At 39.0% G+C, this 23,386-nt stretch overlaps 1 protein-coding gene across 4 annotated transcripts in view; it reads right to left on the reverse strand.

The window, feature by feature from the left end:
* Positions 1–23,386, reverse strand: part of SV2B (synaptic vesicle glycoprotein 2B) — a 202,868-nt gene that overhangs the window by 109,633 nt on the left and 69,849 nt on the right. The gene's annotated exons all lie outside the window — the stretch shown is intronic.

The following is a 23,386-nucleotide window of genomic DNA, read 5'->3' on the forward strand; positions in this document are numbered from 1 at the left end:
CACTGAAACCTGGGTCCCAAAGTATTTCCTCTCAGCTCTTACTGCTCATGGTCCTGATTCAACAGTGACAGACTTAGAAACAAACAAGGACCACCACTGCCTGCAACTAAGATTCTCAAAGAATTTGCTCTGCACCAAGAACTTTAGGCCCTAACATCTCTCCGGAGGCACAGTTGATGACAGCAGCATTTAAAAAATTGAGCCAAGACCCATTTACTCCCCTTCCATGCGGGGAGATCCAGGGAGCTAGAAGAACATGCTTTGTTTGTCAAACTCCCACATCCCCATCATCATCACCAAGATTCTAGTCCCCTCAGCACACCAGCCTAGAAGAGTATATTCAACCTTTTTCACTTATGCTCCCCCTCCTTCAACAAATCTCACACATTTTCATTTCCTAACCTTCATTCTTCTCCCTAAGGAGGGATGGCTGCATTTAAGAGTCAAATTATTTTTTGAAAATTCCTCCCCCAAGATTTGTTGAGTTTAGCTCTCTACAGTTTACAGGGCAAAAAAAAAATATATATATATATAATGTTTCATATTCAAAAGAGAAAATGTATTTTATAATACCGAATATGCTGTTTCAAACGGTAAATACACACGCAAAGCCACAGGAGATTCTGCCGTCCTAGAGAGCCATCTCCACATCATTGTAATCATTGCTGTTATGTCCCCTCCACCAGATCAGGCCACATGCACACAGCAAGACTAGTCTGGGTCATACTCAAGATGGCCACGTAACTTTAAAATAATTAAGATCTCCAGCCACCCACCTTGGGCAAAATCACCCCCGCCAGGCTATTGCTTCCCCCATAGGGTCCCCACTTATCCCTTAAATTTTCATCATCTCGATGGCCTAGGGCCAGTTACCCATAACATAAGCCCTTCTAATCATTAAGGTAATATATTCTGCATTTCATTTAAAGAAAATGTGTTTTTAGGTTTCGGTACAAACACAACACTCCATTTTGACAAATGTACTCAGTTCCTCTAAAAGACCTCCAAACACACACCTACACACACACATGCATCATGGCTAAAAACCAAAAGCTGTCATTGGGAAGAAAAATCAATTAGAAAATTCACTCAATGCCAAAAGTAATATCTTTGCTTGAGTAGGCCTGGCTGCCTTGATGAAAGCATTTCCTTTTAAAATTTCATCATATCATGAAATTTCTCTTCAAATACAGAAATATGAAGAGAAAATGATATAACCTAATGAATAACCATGAACTCAGTGCCCATTTTCATCTGAGCGTAACATTGACCTTATGGACTTTCTGCTTTCAAAACAAAAGAGGCTAGAGTTCCCATTATGGCTCAGAGGAAACGAATCTGACTAGCATCCATGAGCACACAGGTTCAATCTCTGGCCTCGCTCAGTGGGTTAAGGATCTGGCATTGCCATGAGCTGTGGTGTAGGTCACAGACCCAGCTTGGATCTGGCATTGCTGTGGCTATGGTGTAGGCCAGCAGCTGTTGCTCCAATTTGACCCCTAGCCTGGGAACCTCCACATGTCACAGTTGTGGCCCTAAAAAGACAAAAGACAAAAAAAAAAAAAATGAGGCTCTACAGATAAATTTGAAACCCCCTGTGTAGACAGTTCCCATACTGTCTTTCCCTTCCTCCCAGAGATTCACCAGTTTTTCTATCTTCCTACATATTAATCTATAGTTCAATATGTTTTTTTTATACTTTATATAAGCGGTATCATGTGGTCAATAGTCTTGCTTTTAGCCCAACATTATATTTTAGAGATTTAGCCATAACATATATTAATTGTAATTGATTTAAGTGCTATGTAGTAATCCTTCATACATTTCTCTTTAATTATCCATTCTCCTCTTTATGATGATTTAGTTCTTTGTTATTAAAAACAGTGATCACAGCATTCTTTCATATTAACTAATATGGCCTCTCTGGTAAGAAGTGTGCTGTCTCGATAAGGCCATCCTCACTCCTAGCTCTACCAGGGCAGGACATACAGTCTTTTTGGTTTGCTTCCAAGACCAGTGTCTGTGGGATGAAGGCTGCCACAGCTGAAAGGCCAAGCAGAAGTGGGGCAAAGTCCCACAGCCCTGGGGTTGGATTTCAACAGTCATCGTCCTGTTATCATCTGCCTGACTCTGCGCTTGGCTAGAATCCCAGTCCTCTCCTCCTCAGTCTCCCCTTTAGACTCAACAGTCCTGAATGTCACAGCACTCGTTTTAGTGCAATTTCATTCCAACAACAAGGTATGTTGGCACCTTGTTTAGCAGGCAAAAACTTCCCTTGACAGCAACATGGATGCAACTAGAGATCCTCATACTAAGTGAAGTAAGTCAGAAAGAGAAAGACAAATACCATATGATATCGCTTATACATGGAATGTAAAATATCGCACAAATGAACATATCTACAGAACAGAAACAGAGTCACAGACATGGAGAACAGACTTGTGATTGTCAAGGAGGAGAGGAAAGGAGTGGGATAGGCTGGAAGGTCGGGGTTGGTAGATGCAAATTATTACATATAGAACGGATAAGCAATCAGGTCCTACTGTTACAGCACAGGGAACTATATCCAGGCTCTTGTGATTGATCATAATGGAAGATAATATGAGAAAAAGAATGTGTGTGTATATATATACATATATATATATATATGACTGGGTCACTTTGCAGTACAGCATAAATTGACAGAACATTATAAATCAACCATAATTAAAAAAATTTTTTAAGTTTCTCTTGACATATTATCAGAGGATAATTCATAACTTTGCTGATTTTCCTCCCTCTCTGCCTCTGGTATTTATCCAAGGCATATGTGCCAAATGAATATGTCCCTACAACATCCCTCCCTTGCCTGCAGAATCAAATCCAAATTCCCCAACATGGCATCAAAGGTCTTACAGCCAACTTCTGCTCGTCATCTCATCTTTAGCCACATCCCACATTATGCCTCCCAAACCATACCTCCTTCTACCCCACAGGACCGTACACAGCCAAAGGGTGTCCAATTAGCCTAGAAACCCCAATCCAAATGCCACTCCCTTTCCAAGGCTTTGGGCAAGACCCACCTAGACACAGGATATTACTTCACATCTATGCTTCCATTGCCTTTGGAACCTCAGAACTCTATAATGCAACAGCACTTACTGCATCTTATTTTTTTTATTATCATGCTGATTGCTTGTTAAAATTCCATAAAACATATTTTTCATTTTCCTACTTTATTTTTATGACCATTTTTACTGAAGTAAAATCTGGTACTTTTACCAAAGTTAATTTACAATGTTGTGTTAGTTTCAAGTGTACAACAAAGTGGTTCATAGATAGATAGATAGATAGATAATACATATACATATTTCTTTTTCAGATTCTTCTCCATTATAGGTTATTACAAGACATTGAATACAGTTCCGTATGCTATATGGTCTTTGTTGGGAATGGGATTAAGATGGCGGAATAGAAGGACTGGAGCTCGACTTCTCTCCTAAAAACTACAAAATTTACAACTAAATGCTCAGCAATCTTCAACCAAATGGACCGGAAACTTTCAAAAAGATATCCGACTCCAGAAGACAAAGAGGAAGCCACATCAAGAGGTAGGAGGGGCAACTACGAAAAATAAGCAACCCCATGCCTCCCGGGTGGGAAGCCCCACAGACTGGAAAGTAACTGGTTCACAGAGACTCGTCCACAGGACTGAGAGTTCTGAGCCCCACATCAAACTCCCGGAGCATCTGGCATTGAAGGCCAGTGGGGCTTGTGCGCAGGAGCTCCACAGGACTGGGGAAAACAGAGACCCCATTCTTAAAAGGTGCACACAGACTTTCACATGCACTGGGTCCCAGGGCAAAGCAAAGTCTCCACAGGAATCTGGGTCAAACCAGACTGCAACAATCCAGGTGGGATCACAGCCCCACCCATCAATAAACAGGCTGCCTAAAGACCCCCCCAAACAGCTGCCTCTAATCTCACCCCAGAGACAAAGCCCCACCCACCAGAGGGATAGGAATCGGCTCCACCCACCAGTGGGCAGGCATCAGTCCCTCCCATTAGGAAACCTATAGTAAGCCCCTATACCAACTTAAGCCACAAGGAGGGCAGCCACCAGAAGTAAGAGAGGCTACAACTCTATTATCTGTAAAAAGGTCACCACACCAAAACCCTATAAAAATGAAAAGACAGAGAACTATAATTCAGATGAGGGTGAAAAGAAAAACCCCAGAAAAACAGCTGTACAGTCTTTGCTGTTTCTCTATTTTATGTACAGTAGTGTGTATATGTTCATCTCAAACTACTAATCTGTCTTCCCCAACCCCTGTCTAGCCCCTTGGGTAACCCTAAGTTTGTTTTCTATGTCTGTGAGTCTATTTCTGTTTTGTAAATAAGTTCACGTGTATCATTTTTTTAGATTCCACATATAAGTGATATCATGTGTGATTTGTCTCTCTCTGACTTGCCTCACTTAATATGATCACCTCTAGGCCCATCCATATTATAGCACCTTATATTAATTCTTTGTACACAGTGTTCACCTCCTCTAGACTGTAGCACCTCAGCACAGGGGCCCCACTTTATGTTTTATTTTATACTCATGCTTTGCCCTAGACGTAAATGAACAAATGTTTCATCAAATGTGATTTTTTCCATGACTAATTTGTAGCAAGAAGAAGGGAATTTTAGTATCTTGGCCTGTGTATGAACTATTGATTGATTTAAAAAAAAAAAGACACTCTTAGCAGATCTTTAATAAATTATTATGAACACGAAGTCTAAAGCACTTAAACAATTTCTCTTGTATGGATATTTTTCCTGTCTGCAGATTTTTTAAAGAGACAGGCATATTTTGTTCTAGTTGTAATAGAATAGAATTGCAGAAACCCAACCCTCGCCCAGGCCTCCAGTCCCAACCAAAAAGGCACCTATATAACATCAATATCCTTAATACAGACATGGCAACCACAGCAAGGAAACTTCAAGGACTTACATGTCATGCACTGTGCTGTGCCTTATCTGTACTTCAGCATTTAACCTGCTTACCACCCTATAAACTGTGATGACTCATTTTATGTGTTAATTTGACTAGACCATGGGGTGCCCACATTAAACATTACTTCTTGGTGTTTCTGAGAGGGTGTTTCCAAAGGGGAGGAGCATCTGAATCAGTGGACTCAGCAGAGTATAGAGTTGCCCTCCTAGGTGTGGGTGGGCACCATCCAGTCCATCCACTGAGGGCCTGGATGGAAGGAAAAGCGGGCACAGGGAGGACTCATTCCTTTCCCGCCTGCCTGCCTGCTTGAGTTGGGACAGCAGTCTTCTGCCCTTGGACTAGGATTTATGCCATCAGTTTTCCTGGTTCTCAGGCTTTCAGACTCAGACTAGAATTACACTATCAACGTTCCTGGATCTCCAGCTTGCAGACAAACAGCACAGGCAGGTCAGGAGATTTCTCAGCCCCCACAATTATGTAAGCCAATTCCTCATAGGAAATCTTCTTTTGATAGATGATAGATAGATACACGAGATGGATAGAATAGATACATATAGATGATATAGTATCCAACTGTGTGCATATACGTAGAGAGCATACACACACACACACAGAACACACACATATGTATGATGTGCATTAGTGTTCTCCAAAGAAACAGAATAGTGTGTGTGTGTGTGTGAACTAATAGCGTGCACATACACACATATGTATACATATATGGGATGCCTCCTCCATCCCAAAGGGCCCTACATATCCAAGTTTTATATATGTGTGTGTGTGTGTGTGTGTGTGTGTGTGTGTATGGAATACATATACATATATTCTATCCAAAGGTATTCTCCGTACTTTTCCAAAACAGGCAATGAAGCTCATGAGGCCCAGAGACGTGGGTGGGCTAGCCCAAGGTCATGCCTTTGCAAGGCAGAGTTGAGTGGGAATGACACATGCATTGCTCTGTCCGTCACCCTCAAGTCACTGAGCCAGGGCTCCCTGCTTCTCCATCCTACCATTTCTGCTTCACTGAAACCCTGTCTTCTCTCTGGAGCTTCCTAGTACAAGACACTAATTGGAACTGCCCTTGACTAATCCCAGCTGACTTTGCCTAAATTCAATTCTCTCCTATGCTGGCCATCCTCTCCAGTATCCCAGTGTCTTGGCCAGGATCCTATAGGAAAGAAAGCTCTCTGATTCACCTATACCCTGATAATTAGCTGGCAAACACAAACATAGATTTGCAATTCCCACATTTCCGCTAGAAAAGTAGAGGAAAACGTTGTGGGTTCTTCGGGTTATTATTTTGGTTTGTTAAATCTCAACATGTTGGAATGTGGAGGAAAACAAAATCATTTTCTAGCCTGCTGTCTCTGAGACAATAAGCACATTCAGAGCATTTAAATCTACTCCAGAATCTCTCTTGTTGTCATTTTACACTCATTTCACTTGAGAATTAACCCTCATGTTAATATAAATGGACATATATGAAAGCTGAGTGCTTTCTAGAACTAGGATGTGAGGTAACTTTGAGAAGATGAAAGCTGCTTTCATTCTGTGTTGGCAAAATGTCCTTGTGATTTCTCACATATTTGGATGTCTTCAAAGGCCTTAAAATTTTAAAAATCCACAGGGTGGGTCTTAGATCTGCCTCTTGCTTAGACCTGGCAAGCGAAGCCACCATCTGCTCTGCTCCAAGAAAGAGAAGGAAGAACAGACAGTCTCGGTCTTCCTAAGAGGGTTCCCTGGCTCTGATGCTATTTTTTTTCTAATCTTCCCTTTGGAAAATGTCATGGAAAAGCAAAGTGAACTCTGCCTTGGAAATGAGAGGTTAACCGCACACATCAAGGTCAATGGTACATTTTACAGCAAATGTTTGTTGAGGTACTACTGTGTGGTGGGTACCGGCAGGCGCGCCTAATGCTCCCAGTACAGAATCCCCTCCTACAGCACTTGAAAGGCTCCTTTCCATCCTGATAACTTCTCAGGCTCACCTCTCCTGACTCCTTCATCATTTCTAAGAGCTCAGGGCGCAATATTCAGCAAACACGCCTAATAAACAGGTGTCTCACTGAGTAAAAGTGACAACTATGTACTAACAGAAAGAAGACAAATTAGTGACCAGATTTGTTTCCCTTTTTTCACTTTAAAAAATGGGGGAGGGGGTTAGTATGTGAAATGAAAGCAGCCACAAGCCTGAAAATGACAGGTTTAAAAAGCCCAGGCTAGCTTACTGCATCAGGAACAGCATTCCGGCCTCAGGAGCCTGACAGCAGGTGCCTGGAAAATAGTGTAGTTTAGTTTCAAGGGAGAAATCACACACCAGTCTCTAAGGCCTAACTTATAAAAAAACAGCTGCTGAAAGCCATTAATCCATCCACAGCAAGAAAAACTGTCTGTGATTTTTTAAAATGGAAAAAAAATTGCAGTGAATTCCCTTGACCGTGTAAACCTGAAGAAAATATCACCTGCTCTTCCCATTTCTTCCCATCCTTTCTTAATGAGAAGAATTTTGTCAAAAAATTTAAAGCCACATTAGGGGCAACTCAGTGAGCATTTTACTTAAAGTTCAGAGAGGTCAAAGGTCACTTCCAAGATTAAACCTCAGCTCTCAAAATAGAAATTCAAGAAGTCATATTTACAAAGACTTAGAGAAAGGAACAAAATTCAAAAGAGCCTAAAATTTTATGTCAGCCAAACTTCAATTACATGCAAAATTGAAGTAGAGATATTTTGAGTCATTCAAGGCTTCGAGTTATATAATAAACACTCATTTTGAAAATACTTTTAAAGAGAACTAGTACTGCAAAAAGAGAAAATAAATTCTGGAAGGACATTGATAAATACAGGAAGGAAAAGTGAGTAAATATATTAATGAAGTTTATTTTCTACGTATATGATATCTCAACTATAAAAACCTAGAACTGAAGCTCAGTGCTATCATAGTGGTGGACAGAAAGGGCCAAACCAGAGTGAGGTGAGAGCATGATAATGTATTTGCTTCATTTGTAAAGATAAGTGTAGTTTTAGTGATCTAGAGGTAACCATCAGAAAACAAAAACTTTAACTTGAGAAACTTGTGAAATAGAATTCAACAAATGTACTAGGTAGTAGGAAGGGAGAAAAAAAAAGGCAAAAGCTATGCAAAACTAAAAATAGAAAACAAGTAGAGCAACAAAATCCCACCTTAATAATAATAATGGCAATTAAAGAAGTTAAACAATGTGATTAAAAGATAATGTTCTCCGGTTACATTTTTTTAAATACCCAGCAAATTGTTGCCTATAAGATATATTTAAAACAAAGTGCATGGAGATGTCATGTAAAAGAAATATTTTGTACCATTTTTAAAAATGGCAAGAGAAACTTTGAGTTATTGCAATAGAGGAGAGAGACTCCAGTGAGAACTGAACTCAATTCCAAATGCCGCAAAGACTGCAGAGGCTTTATAGCCAGAGAATAAGTAGAGTGAAGGAGCCAGCAGATGAAAAATCACTGAGAAGAACCTGGCCAGATAGCAAAGGTGGAGGGATTTTTGCTAAACTGACTCAACAAGATTCTTGCTACAGGCAGGTCACGGACTTGGATATCAATGGTGGAGGATGAGGAACTTGATTAGACATGGAGGGTGGGGGATTTTTTCCCTAAACTCACTTAACAGGATTCTTTGCTAAAACTGGACTCAGCAGGCCAAGGTCAAGGTCTAATCAAGAAGAACATAAAGAGGAGTGTGACAAAAATTTGGTCAAAGAGGAAGTCTGTCAGTTGAAAATAAAGGAATGGAAAACTAATAACCCAAAGAAATTCATACTAAGAATCTTAATATCAGATTAAATAGAATGTAAGGTAAGAAGTATCATAAGGAAAAAGACCTATGATATATACTGGTAGAAGCAACACTAGATCATGAAACTATAATCATGAACATAATGCTCTGAATAATACCATATCAAAATATATGAAGCATAATTGATAAAAACCACAGGAAGATATAAATAAATTGTAGCTGGTGATTTTAATACTTTCTTTTCAGAAAAAGATAAAAGCAGATAAAGAGAAAAATCGTATTGTAGAAGAACTAGATATGTGCATAGGTCTGCTGATACACATGAAATATTAGCAAAAAGTTACAGTGCACAAGGCCACAACAGAAGTTTCATACAGATTAGTTTCAGAACATAAAGCAGCAAAATTAGAAATCAACACTATAGGTCTGAAAACTAGGAAATACTCTGTCTTTGGGAGAAAGAAGAAATACAAATTGAAAGTTGAAGATAATCAGAACTGGTGAAAAAGAAATCACGACAGGTAAGCACTACAAGTAAGTATTTATGACTATAAATATTGATTGCCAAAAAACTACAGCAAATATACTTACAGAGAAATTTTTATATGCATTCACTTTAAGATCAAGAACAAGAAAAAAATGCATTTTTACCACAACTATACAACATAGTATTGGAGGTCCCTAGCAATGCAATTAGGCAAGAAAAAGAAATAAGGAAAAAATAGAAAATATTGGAAATGAAAAGGCATAACATTACTTTGATGAATGATATGATCACTCATGTAGATTATTCATATAGATGTAATAACCCAAGGTTTATAGATGAAAGATCAACATACCAGAATAAATAGCATTTCCCTTTATTAGCAATAACTAACAAGAAAATACAATATTAAATAAGATCACCTACACAATAGCAATGAAAACCTTGAAAAGTATCAAGGAATTATTCTAAAAATTAATGTACAAGGCCTGTATGGAGAAAATTTTCAGTTTTGTCAAAGAAAACTTTTTAAAGACCTCAATATTTGGAAAGATTTACCATATTCCTATAATGAGATTACATTATATAAAAATGAGGAATTTTCTTAGAATTAGATTGTATTGGTAAATTAATTTAGAGAAAATTTACTTCTTATAAAATCAGAAGTACTAAAATACATATAAAGATCCACACTAGATAGATCTCTAAAAGTAGCAGTGAGTGAAAAAGTGAGAAACAGAACAACAGTATACTACAATGCCATCCAAGTATGTAAAATATATATAAATAACACAATACGTTTTAAGAATACAGCGTAAATAGACTTATTGAACTTGGAGTGAATGTCTATGAGAGGAGATAAATGAGTATGGCACTAGAGAAAAATGGCAATGACTTAATTAACACAAAATATAGGGCATCTTTCCAAGGACCAATTATGACAGTGTGCCATGAACTAAATACAGTCCCCAAAAAAAGGAATAGAGGGGGAAAAAAAGACATTTGCACAAAAAAAAAAATCAAGGTAAAAAAGAGAATGCAGATAAACCAGGGCTTGGCATTAGAAGCTATTAGATCATGAGAGCAATAAGACAAACAACCTGTAATACACAATGGGTAATAGAAGTAATAAGAGCTTTCAAAACAATTTTTTTCAAAAAGTCTCTAAATAACTTTCATTATTAAACCACACATTCATGTTCAAAGGAAAAAGGCATTAGCGTTGCTTCCAAATGCTCTGGTTTCAAGAGGTTAAAGCACATACTGAGCTGACAGACCTCTTCCTGGGTTCTCTCTTAGCCTCTGTAGAAGGCAGGTTGTAGAACTCCAATTAATTAATTGGTCTCTTCATAATTATTCCTTTTAAAATTAGACAATCAGGAGTTCCCGTCATGGCTCGGTGGTTAACGAATCCGACTAGAAACCATGAGGTGGCGGATTCGATCCCTGCCCTTGCTCAGTGGGTTAAGGATCCAGAGTTGCTGTGAGCTGTGGTGTAGATGGCAGACGTGGCTCGGATCCCATGTTGCTGTGGCTGTGGCATAGGCTGGCAGCTACAGCTCTGATTAGACCCCTAGCCTGGGAACCTCCATATGCCTTGGGTGCGGCCCTAGAAAAGGCAAAACAAAACAAAACAAAACAAAACAAAACAAAAAAACATTGCACATATATGAGAACCCCCTGGAGGAGTCTCACTTTGGCATTAAGTCGTGGAAGAACACGGAGTTCCCACCATGGCTCAGTGGAAATGAATCTGACCAGCATTCATGAGGATGCAGGCTCAATACCTGGCCTTGGTCAGGGGATCCAGCGTTGCCGTGAGCTGTGGTGTAGGTTGCAGACATGGCTCAGATCCCACATTGCCGTGGCTCTGGCATAGGCCGACGGCTACAGCTCCAATTGGACCCCTAGCCTGGGAACCTCCATATGCCACGGGAGCAGCTCTAGAAAAGGCAAAAAGACAAAATAAAATAATAGAATAAAATAATCAAATGAAAGCTAATAAAAACTTACTGATAAAACAAAATAATTAAATGAAAGCTAATATATAGTCTTAGTAAAATATGTTAAGTTTTCAGCCCCAAATTTCTTTTCTTTCTTTTTTTTTTTTTTTTTTTTTTTTTTTTAGGGCCCCACATGCAACATATGGAAGTTCCCAGGCTGGAGCCACAGCTGCCAGCCTATACCACAGACACAGCAACACCAGATCCTAGCTGCATCTGTGACCTACACCACAGTTCCTGGCAACACCAGATCCTTAACCCACTGCATGAGGCCAGGTATCGAACCTGCGTCCTCATGGATGCTAGTCTGGTTCGTTAACCGCTGAGTCATGAAGGGAATTCCCAGCCCCAAATTTCTTAGTAATTCATATTTGGATATTTTAAGAGTACAAGATAGCTTAATAATTACTATTTTGTTTATTATGGCACTGAAGCTTTAAATTAAATCCAAATATAATGAATCAAAGGGAATTTAACTTTCAGATATGTGGTTCAGTTCTTCAAAAAAGCTCTAAGCACCAACACGCCAGCCTTAAAAGAAATATAGTCAGTATTTTGTAAAGATGAAAAACTACACATCCCAAGGGAGACTTCCTAGTAAATAAATATAGAAAATTATTAAATTAGTTATAATTTATACTCAGTAAAAATTATACATACCCACTTATCTTTGCAATAAGGAGAAATTTTTATATGTTGCCACAATAAAAAACATAAAATCATATTATTTCAGGATTATCACTATTTTTCTAGGTATCAAACAGTATTTGACAGATGTTATCCTACAAGCCATACGAAGCTTTAAATACCATGAGGTGTTTTTAAATATTGGATTATATATTGGAATGAGGTGCCTTCTAGAAAACAAACCCAGGGTCACTTATTTCATAAGCTGTAACGGCTTTTCAGCACATTGGACAGTGACCTTTACCTGTGCTTTTCTGATGCTGGTGAGCAAGCTGGTTGGAATGCTCTCTTCTACTTGCAAGTAAAATATTATTGATTAAATGTGAGACTCTGAAATTCGTCTCTTACTGAGAAACATTTAAGAGCATTATAGGATTCGTTTTACCCATGCAATAAATCTATTGAAAAATGAGACAGAAGAATCCACTTGCAAATATGGAGAAATATTTCCTCAAGCAGTCACATCAGATAAATTATTCACCTCTAACAGTACGCCACAAAATGTAGTGCTGGTAGTTTTTCTTCAATGCGGTGTGCATGTATCCAGGGATGGATGCCTGGGAAATGTCAACGCCTGTCCGTTTTCCTTAAAAGCTTGCCTTGTGCGTGACTCAGGCCTTCTTCTGCACTCATTATAGACATAGGACATATTCAAACAAGTATCTATTTCTAGTGCAAAAAGAAAGTATACTTTTAAAGTATAAACAAGCCCCCCCAAATAAATCTCTTTTATATATTTAGTAGATATATCATGCTTCCAAGTTAATTGCCTAAGAAAGATTTGTCTTATTTTTTTAAATTTACTGAGCATTAGGATCTCTTCATTTTTCTACCATTTGTTCAATAACTTCACTGGGAGGTGTGATTACCTCCTCTTAAAAATCAGAAAGCCTCAAAGAGGTCCAATGATTTGCTAAAGGACACACAGCCCGTCAGCGGTGGAGCTGAGCTTTGAAACTAGCTTTGACCAAGTCCTTGTATAATTACTTTTCCTCTTTGTCATCATGTTGTTTCATAATGTTTTATAAATAACTTTGCTCCCTGGCTATCTCATCTATAGATAAACATAAAGAAATAAATTTTAAATTCTACCATTAGTTCTATGTACATAGAAGAAAGCAAATTTATGACAGTGAGCTGCCAAATAGGTGTCCTGAGGACATGAAGTTACTGGCTTTGACCATAAGAAATCAGTCTCAGCCTTCTTCATTCCACATCTCACTAATAAATAACCAGATTGGCCAGGGCCCATTTGTTAGGAGAAAGTAAGTGGGTAATTCCATGCCAACACCCACACTCTTTTTCAAAGAAGAAAAAATACCATTGTGTAATAATCCTTTATAAAGAATCCTCCTGTTTATAATGATAAAGAGAGAAGAAGGAAGGAGCAAGGGTCCAAAGACAGCCTCAGACAGGCAGCAGCCCATCTCAGGAGAGGTCTAGTTCTTCCGACTCCATTGGAGTGTCAGAATGCACTGACGAACAAACACTGGTCAACCTCATAGAGTGGTGGAGTGGTGATGAATGTGGGATTTGGAACCAGGCCACAGCAACATGACCTTGGGCAAGTTACTTTACCCTCTGAGCTTTGAGTTCCTTCATCTGGAAAAAGGGAGATAATGAGCTCTACCTTCGGTGTGTTCTGAGAGTTCAGTGGGTCCCTGAGTGCAGGGTAAGAACTGAACGAATACTAACGATTATTATCATCCTCCTCATCATCCTATCACTTTTCTAGTTTAGCAATTTGACCTTTGAAAATGCTCAGTATTATTTTCCTTAGGAAACCTCAAAGGACACTGACCTGTAGATGTGAAGGGCAGAAATATCTGTGCTCCATGCCACTTATTCCCAAATGCTTTTCTGGGAAAAATCATAATATCTTAGCATATAGCTATGAGCTCTGGACCAACAAGACCAGGACACTAAACATCCATGTACTGAAGACAGCTGCACACCTGAGAGGTTTAGCAGTTCCCACTGACTGTTTAAATGGAAGAAGGGAAAATATCATTCGCATCATGTCAAAAGAACTACTTGCAAAAATTCAAAGATGCAAACGAACAGACACACACACAAATATGCCACACATCTTTGTAAATTAGAAGTCAAACTAGAATAGATTTTGAAGGGTTAATTTTTTCTCAAATGTCTTTTAGTTGATACTCAACTGGATGGACAGAACATATGTTTCAAAAGAAACTTCCAGTGACAGGACAAAATAATTTCCAATCTCACACCTCTTTAAAAATGAAAGAAACCTTCATAAATATTTATCTTAATTGAAGTAGATTCATAACATTTTTATTATACTAACATTAATAAACCAAGTATATATGCAGATTCTCATGTGTACATTTATGCCAAATAGTCTGAGAAATCTTCAAACACTATGATAACATTTTGACCTAGAGTTTTTAAACAAACATTTGAGGCAGTGAAGGGCAGTTGCTTCTGACAGCTTGGATTCTGAATAAAGTGGTGAAGGTCAGATACATAAGTTGGATGCCGATGATAAAATGAAACATATGGCTTTGAATTAACAGATAAGTCATGAGTAGGCACTTTCAAGCTCACAAAGGAAGAAGAAGATGACTAGCAATGGAAAAAAACAAGGTAAAGAAGAAGGAAATTAGGAAATAGAAAGTGCTGGATGATGAATCAGAAGGCAGGATAGATTCCAGTAGCAGGACTTTGGGGAAGATTCTAAGAGAAAGGAACATTTTAGAGATCAAGACCAGAGCCAAAAATTTCCCCCAAGAGAAAAGTGGCACCATCAACTTTCACAACATCCAACATCCATTTGTGATGCCCAAGTGATGTATTAATAGGTAGCATTTATTGAAAAGTTATTTGTGATGAGCACTTTACATGCATTCTCTAACCCTGGGAGGTAGGAACCACTATCATCCACATTCTTCAGATGAGAAAACTAAAGCTCTGAGAAACTGACTTGTCTAAGGACATGTAGCAAACCAATGGTGGTATCCAGGTATGACTCAGAGTTCATGCTCTTAACTTCAAAATGGCACTTCTGTATACCCAATGGAATAGATTTCTTAGAAATTAAAGAAATTCATACAACTCAACCTAATAAAATGAAAAAGAAAGAATTCCACATGCAGCCCCTCTTTCTTCGACAGTAAAATCTCATTATATGATGATGTATTCAAATTCTCACCAAACCAATATGGCTTAGTTCTGGGACATCATAGGAGAGTCCTTGGGGTTAAGAATTTCATAGCATCAGGAATTTTATCAAGCTAGGAAGTGTTTTCTCCCTTTCCTTTTTATATATACAAAAGAACACTATTCTTACTACCATAAAGTGTTTTTTTTAATTTTTATTTCAACTCTTTGTCTTTAAATAATGACTCACCCAATTAACCAATTAGATAAACAATAAATAAATGGAAGAATCAGTTTGATGATCAGCCTGAGGCTGCCACTTCCCTGAGAAAAGGAGTTGTCACATGTCACTTCTTTCATGGAGGAGTCATGGTTGAATCTGTATTGGGTTATTTGTGAAGTAAATTTGCAAAATAAATAAATAAATAAATAAATAAATAAATAAATCAAACTTCATAGCATCTGGTCTCTTAGAATGAGAAAGATTTTAGTTCAAGCTAGATTGTATATCTCTGCAATCTATATACAGAGATAGATGATAGGTAGGCAGGTAAGTAGATGATAGATATATAGATAGGTAGGTAGATAGATAGACAGACATGTATCCATATATTTACACTATAGGTATTTTTAAGAGTTAAGTCTAAAGACAAAGGGGAAAAATTGACCCTTGGAATTTTGAACTTTCTTCCTTCATTTTGAAATACTTAACACATATCAAATGTAAGATTGTCTAGAACCACATTATCACTGGCCTTCTGATTTAAAAAAATGCATTCAAATGAAAAACATACTGACGCTTCAAAATAAATTCAAGTGGTACAAACAAGCCTTGTACAAAACACGAGAGGAATGTTTTTCCTATGATTAATTTAAAGCAAGGATCAGTTCAAGCAGGGAGAGCTTTCTTTTTCAGAAACCTCTCAAAGTCTAGTGTGTGGCCATCCATCTCACTGTCACTGTGATGGAATACTTGCAATAAATGGAGTGCCTTGCTTTGTGGCTTGCACATATCAAGTGCTCAATTAGCATTTATTGAATGCATGCATACATGAAAAACCCAATAAAAAGTGTCTCAAAAAGCTCAAAAGCTAGAAGATCCTATTTCAAGTGTCTGAAAGAACATCATCAGCCCAAGTATACATCCAATGCTGATGACAGCACTGATGGTACTCTTCAGGCCAGGTTCATTAATTGATTTCCATGGAGACCAGTTAGCTTGTGTTATTCTGAGCTGCCACACTGTGCCCTATGCCCAGGCAGCCATCTCTCCAACACATGCCATTGATCACAAGGGCATCTAAGATGGGTCAGCACTGAGTCATAGCTGGATAAACAAGTCCAAGGGTCTCAAGGCAGAGATTAGAAGCACCTCTGGGGCCTTCATTTCAAGAACTTCATCTAAAGTATTCTGCCCCTACCACCTTTAAAATGCCACTTGTTAAGGGGGAAAAAAAAAGGCACAATTTTGCTGGCTGTTAGCTAACCACAAACCTGGCTCAAAAGCACAGAGGACTATCAAATTTGTAAACTGCTATGGAGAATTTTCACCCATATGTATGTCCAAGGGCTCTAAGATTTGCACGACCACTTCACATGGACTCATTCAACAGTCTCTATGGGGCACCTATGTGCCAGGCACAGTAGCAAGACTGAAGAGACTCACTGTAGATCCTGTTCTCAGGAGTTCCTACTCTAGGAAAGAGACAGACATTGCAAATATAGAATCCTATAAAAGCAATGGAGAAAGTATCATTTGGAGTAACTACCATGAGGATTTTACCTAATCTGAGGAGGTGGCCTTTGGGTAAACCGAAGACTGAAAATTAGCTAACAAATAGCTATGACTACCATGTAATCCTGATCATACAGATTGGGATTAAATTACCTAGATAAACAGGGGAAAGTCAGTTTTTGCTTGAACTACCCAGACACTGTAATTTTCTTTTCTACTGTGAACTACTGATATATCAAATGGAAAATCGAAGCAATTGACCAAATCTTTGGACAGAAAATGTTTTGGCCTTAATTACACAGACACGTCAGGAAAAGTGTTCAATAACAACGTATAAATAGCTCTCATTTGGTGCCCTTACACCTAGTTTTAATATCTAGCTTAAGATTGATGACTTGTTATCAAAGTCAAAACTTTGAAGCAAATTTCTTCAAAACTCTTTGCACAATATGGTTGATTCCATCATAGGTTATTTCCTTTCTGGTAGGTTGTCATCTAGCCTTCCCCACAGACTAAGCTCCAATGTGGAATCGGTTTCGTTGTACTTCACAGCCATTTTGCTATGTAATTGTACAGGCATTCATCAAGATGACAAAGGAAATGAAAACCCCAGTCCCAAAGCTGTGTGGATGTCAGTGAACAAACGGATCAAAGAAGTAAACAAGCCAGATTCACATTCACTTGTGATTAACAGGAAAACAGAGGGGGAGGAAACTGACTATTTGCCAAGGACAGGATGGAACACAAATTGAATTTTCCTCCTGGCCTTTGAAAATGTTGACACTGTCATCTGCTCATCATTTCTACACATCTTATGTTCACAACTTGCTTAACACCAAAAGCAATAAATAACTGCCTGGGGCCAAAAAAAAAAAAATAATTCCAATACCATAAGTATCTCTTAACATTATCTCTGGTCTTGTTAAGAAGTTACTATAGTTACCTTCATCTTTTATGAAGTGTATAGAACACCTAACATTCACAACATTGTGAACTCATAATGCACAAAGAATATACACCTCTCATTTATCTCTGTTGCCCCAAAGAAGCACATACCAGTCACAAAGTCCCATTAACTACAGCCCCCGAAAGCCCTTGAAAAGGAAGGTGACTTGCCAAAGTGCCCATCATCAGTAGGAAAAGTAATTCAGTGAGTGGAAATTCATGGTCTCTGCAGTCAGACAGATGCAATTTTGAATTTTGACCTCTGTTTTCTATTCACATGATCCTGGACAAATGGCTTAAACTTTCTAAACCTTAGATTCCTCATCTGTCAAGGGGAGGTAATTATCACCAACATCACAGGGATACAGGGAAAAGCAAATCAGATGGGCATTTACTAGGAAATAAAGAAACGTGTGCTCTCTTTACTTAAACACCCAATAGATCAGCTTACGGGGTGTCAATGACAGGGAATTTTTATTTTATTTTGACTAGTGGGGGCAAGATGACAGAATAGACCACATTACATTTGATATGACAAATAATTTATTGGAAGTTACACTTGTCTAGACTTGCTTCTTTCATGCCAGAACACTATGTAATCATATCTGAAGTATGCCCCCCTACAGTGACATAGCTACAGAGCTGACAGAGAAGACACCACACATGCATGGTCTTAGAGACCCTATCCCATCATCATCTTCACCTTCTTTGATGCAACGAACACAGAGAACCTCCTGGCCACCCACCCCATCTTGTCACCTCTTCCGTGAGCTGAAGATAGGAAAAGTCTCCCCCAGCTTCAGATGGGGATGGCTGGTCCGAGCCCATCTGCACTCTGCTCAATGTCTACAACTCAAGCTGAATCCCACACTGGGCACGCCAGTCGGCTCAGAAGGTTCAATGGTCATACATATAAATATATCCATCCTTTTTTCCAATGTAGGTTATTATAAACTTGAAGTAGATTTTCCTATGCTCCAACAGTAGGTTCTTATTAATCTCTATTTTATACAGCAGTGTTTACAACATTGTAGGTCAGTTAACTCCAATACTTTTTTTTTTTTTTTAAGAAGAAGCTCAGTGCTGAGAGACTGGCCCATGCAGGAGTGGTCTGAACCGTCTTTTTATTTTTATTTTTTTCCCCATTTTTGGCTGCTCTGTTCCCAGGCCAGGAATCAGGTCCCAGCCACACTCTCAACCTAAGTTACAGCTGCGGCAATGCCAGATCTTAACCCACTGTGCTGGGCCGGGGATCAAACCTGAGTCCCTGCATTCCCAAGATGCCACCGATTCTGTTGCACCACAATGGGAACTCCCTGAACTGCCTTCTAATGAGCTACATAGAAATGTCACAGATTTGGAGAACTATCTTAGAAAAAGCTTTTCTTCCATTATCACTACTGTAAGACTCCTTTTGGCCCCTGAATTAAAATCTCCTCCATGGGCTTCTCCCTAAAGTATAAACTGCCTGAGCAGCCAGCACCTTTATGGATGCTGGATCCCATCTAATGAAGAATATTATTTAATGAGAAGATAAAGGAAAGTAGGATGGGATAGCACAGGGGGCTGAAGCTCTTAAGAGAAGGTAATCTTTGACTTTAAGTCATTTTCACCCTAAATTAGGTTATTGTATAGCATTCGACATTCAGTTCCAGCCAGGAATGGAAATAAAATGTGTAGAGTACCTAGTACGTGCCATCAGACAGTTACATAACTATCACATGCAGAACAATCACATTGGTGATTGCCAAGTGTAATTATCAATCCCACAGAAGCACAAAGAACTTAAGCAACTTCCCTAAAGCCACAAAGTTAGTCAGTGAAGCTGAGATTCAAAACCACATTTCTCCACCCCTCAAGTCAAACTTTCTTAACCACAGAACATTCTTATTCAGGCTCTAGCATACCCGATATTTGCTTTTTACACAAATTGGAATTGGAATTGGAATTGCTAAAAGCCGTAAAGATCCATTGGATCTTCGGGAATCAGTTTAGTGTTATCTGTATTAGACAAGTGATCAGAAATCCCATGTAATCAATACACTCAATTGCCAAATGACTAGAGAAATGATGATAGAGTGTATTTTCTCACATAGACACTGGCTGGCTTGATTTGAGGACCATTGCTATGGTTTTCAGACATACACTGGAACCAATATCTCCAGGATGAAATGCAAATTCCAAGACAAGCAGAGATAAAGGCAAAGCCACATCAAAGTACAGCTCTTCCTTGACTTATAGCAAGGTTACATCCCAAAAAATCTATTGTAAATTGAAAATATCATAAATCGAAAGTGTATTTAATACTCCTGACCTACTTAACAGCATAGCTTACCCTCACCTACCTTAAATGTGCTCCAAATGGAGTTCCCACCGTGGTTCAGCAAAAACAAATCTGACTAGTATCATGAGGACACAGGTTTGATCCCTGGCCTCACTCAGTGGGCTAAGGATCTGGCATTGCCGTGAGCTGTGGTATAGGTTGCAGGTGTGGCTCAGATCTGCCATTGCTGTGGGTGTGGTGCAGGCCAGTGGCTACAGCTCTGATTCAACCCCTAGCCTAGGAATCTCCATGTACCATGGGTGTGGCCCTGAAAAGACAACAACAAAAAATGTGCTCAGAACACTTACATCAGCCTACAGTTGGGCAAAATCACCTAAAACAAGGCCTATTTTATAATAAAGTGTTGAATAACTCATATAATATGTTAAATACTGTACTGAAAGTGAAAACAGCGTGGTTGTCTGGGTATAGAATGGTTGCAAATATATCAGTCGTTTACCCTCATGATTGCCTAGCTGACTAACCAGCATCACAGAGATGGTACCATATTTCACTTTGAAGATGGAAATCCAAAATTCAAAATACAGTTTCTACTGAACGTATATCACTTTTGCACTGTAGTAAAGTTGAAAAAATCATTAAGTTGAATCATCCTAAGTCTGGGACCATCTATACTAAAAAGACGACCAGAGGAAGAGACTTCCACATCAGAAGTACGGCAGAATCTGAGAAAGCCACAAAAAATGGTCCTTTTGCCCAACACTTTCCCCAACTAGTTTGCATGATGGCTAATTCTGCAGATGAAAATAGTCACCTACGTGTACCTGTATTTCCCTCTTTTCAGTTATTTTGGACAGACTGGAAACCTTTCCCCCAAATTGGAGCTGAACAATCACTTAGGAAGGTAAGGGGAAAGTGGACATGGGAGGTGTCAGTTTGGATGGGATGGGGGACAGGAGGATGGGCTGGAAGGACTTTGAGGACGGGGCAGGCCTGGGTGGGCCACTCTCCTGAGGGAAATGGTATTATAATACTACTATGAAACAGACAACATCTGCAAAAACAACCCAGAAGACAGTGTACTTAGTATGGCTTCAACTGGAAGCTGAAGTGATTCATGATCTGGTAGGATTAAACCCTGCTTAAGGTTCTCCAGTGGCTTCCAAAGCAATTGGGATGAAATTTAAGCTTCTTGCCATAGCTGACAGGTACTGGCATGATCAAGACTCCACCAGTCCCCTAACCCCATCTCCCAGCTTCTCTCTGCTCCTTTCTATTACTTAAACATACTAAGCTCATGGCCTCCTCACTGGCTGTTCTCTCTTCCTGGAATACCCCTCCTCCGGTCTTTATGTATCTGGCTCCTTCTCCTCACTCAGGCTTCAGCCATGTACCCTCCTCACAGAAGCCCACTCCCCACCATGACAACCAGAAAGTCCTTTCCTCCAAAAATAAGTACTCCCTAGCATATTACCTTCTCTGTCCCTTTCATAGCAGTTATCACAAAGTGGCATCATCTTGGTATTGATTTGTTCACTTGTCGATTATCTGAAATTTTCCACCAGAAAAAAAAAAAAGCAGGATCTTGCTCATCTCAGTATATTCAGTGGGCAATAATGATAGTAGCAATACTTATATAACCTTTATTACAAGCCATATACTGCCATTGGTACTTTACATATATTAATCCACTTAATCCTTTGGGGTGGAAACTGTTATGGTCCTCTTTATCTTACCAATAGGAAACCAAGGTACAAAAAGGTTAAGTTACTTCCCCAAAGTCACATAGCTTAGTAAGGACCAAGATGGCCAGACTGTCTCCAGAGTCCGAACTCTTTACTGTTCTGCTCTCCTGCTTCTATTTATTGGAGGGAGGATGGGAGACTTTTTGGAAGGAGGCACAAAAGAGGAGCTTTGGGAGCAATCCTGAGGAACAAAAATCAAGCAGGAGGCATAACTCTCCCAGACTTCAAGCAAAATTACAAAGCCACAATCATCAAAACAGTGTGGTACTGGCACCAAAACAGACATACAGACCAATGGAACAGAATAGAGAATCCGGAAATAAACCCTGACACCTATGGTCAATTAATCTTTGACAAAGGAGGCAAGACCATAAAATGGGAAAAAGATAGTCTATTCAGCAAAAATTGCTGGGAAAACTGACAGCTGCATGCAAATCAATGAAACCAGAACACACCCTCACACCATGCACAAAAATAAACTCCAAATGGCTGAAAGACTTAAATATAAGACAAGACACCATCAAACCTCTGGAAAAGAACATAGGCAAAACATTCTCTGACATCAACCTCATAAATATTTTCCCAGGTCATTCTCCCAAAGCAACAGAAATAAGAGCAAAAATAAACCAGTGGGACCTAATCAAACTGACAAGCTTTTGCACAGCAAAGGAAACCAAAAAGAAACCAAAAAGACAACTTACAGAATGAGAGAAAATAGTTTCAAATGATGCAACAGACAAGGGCTTAATCTCTAGAATATACAAGCAACTTATATAACTCAATAGCAAAAAAGCCAACCACCCAATGGATAAATGGGTAAAAGCCTTGAATAGACTGTTCTCCAAGGAAGAAATACAGATGGCCAACAAGCACATGAAAAAATACTCAACACCCCTGATTATTACAGAAATTCAAATCAAAACTACCATGAGATACCACCTCACACCAGTCAGAATGGCCATCATTAATAAATCCACAAATAACAAGTGCTGGATGGGGTGTGGAGAAAAGAGAACCCTCCTGCACTGTCGGGGGGAATGTAAGCTGGTACAGCCACTATGGAGAACAGTATGGAGGTACCTTAGAAATCTATACATAGAACTACCATGTGATCCAGCAATCCCACTCTTGGGCATATATCCAGACAAAACTTTCCTTAAAAAAGACACATGCACCCACAAGTTCATTGTAGCACTATTCATAATAGCCAAGACATGGAAACAACCCAAATGTCCATTGACAGATGATTGGATTAGAAAGATATGGTATATATACACAATGGAATACTACTCAGCCATAAAAAAGAACAAAATAATGCCATTTGCAGCCACATGGATGGAACTAGAGACTCTCATACTGAGTGAAATAAGTCAGAAAGAGAAAGACCAATACCATATGATATCACTTATAACTGGAATCTAATATATAGCACAAATGAACATCTCCACAGAAAAGAAAGTCATAGACTTGGAGAATAGACTGTGGCTGCCCCGGGGGGAGAGGGAGGGAGTGGGAGGGATCAGGAGCTTGGCGTTAACAGATGCAATATATTGCTCTCAGAATGGATTTACAATGAGATCCTGCTGAGTAGTATTGAGAACTACGTCTAGATACT

This window comes from Sus scrofa, chromosome 7 (assembly GCF_000003025.6).
Source record: "Sus scrofa isolate TJ Tabasco breed Duroc chromosome 7, Sscrofa11.1, whole genome shotgun sequence".
In the NCBI taxonomy this organism is placed as follows: Eukaryota; Metazoa; Chordata; class Mammalia; order Artiodactyla; family Suidae; genus Sus; species Sus scrofa.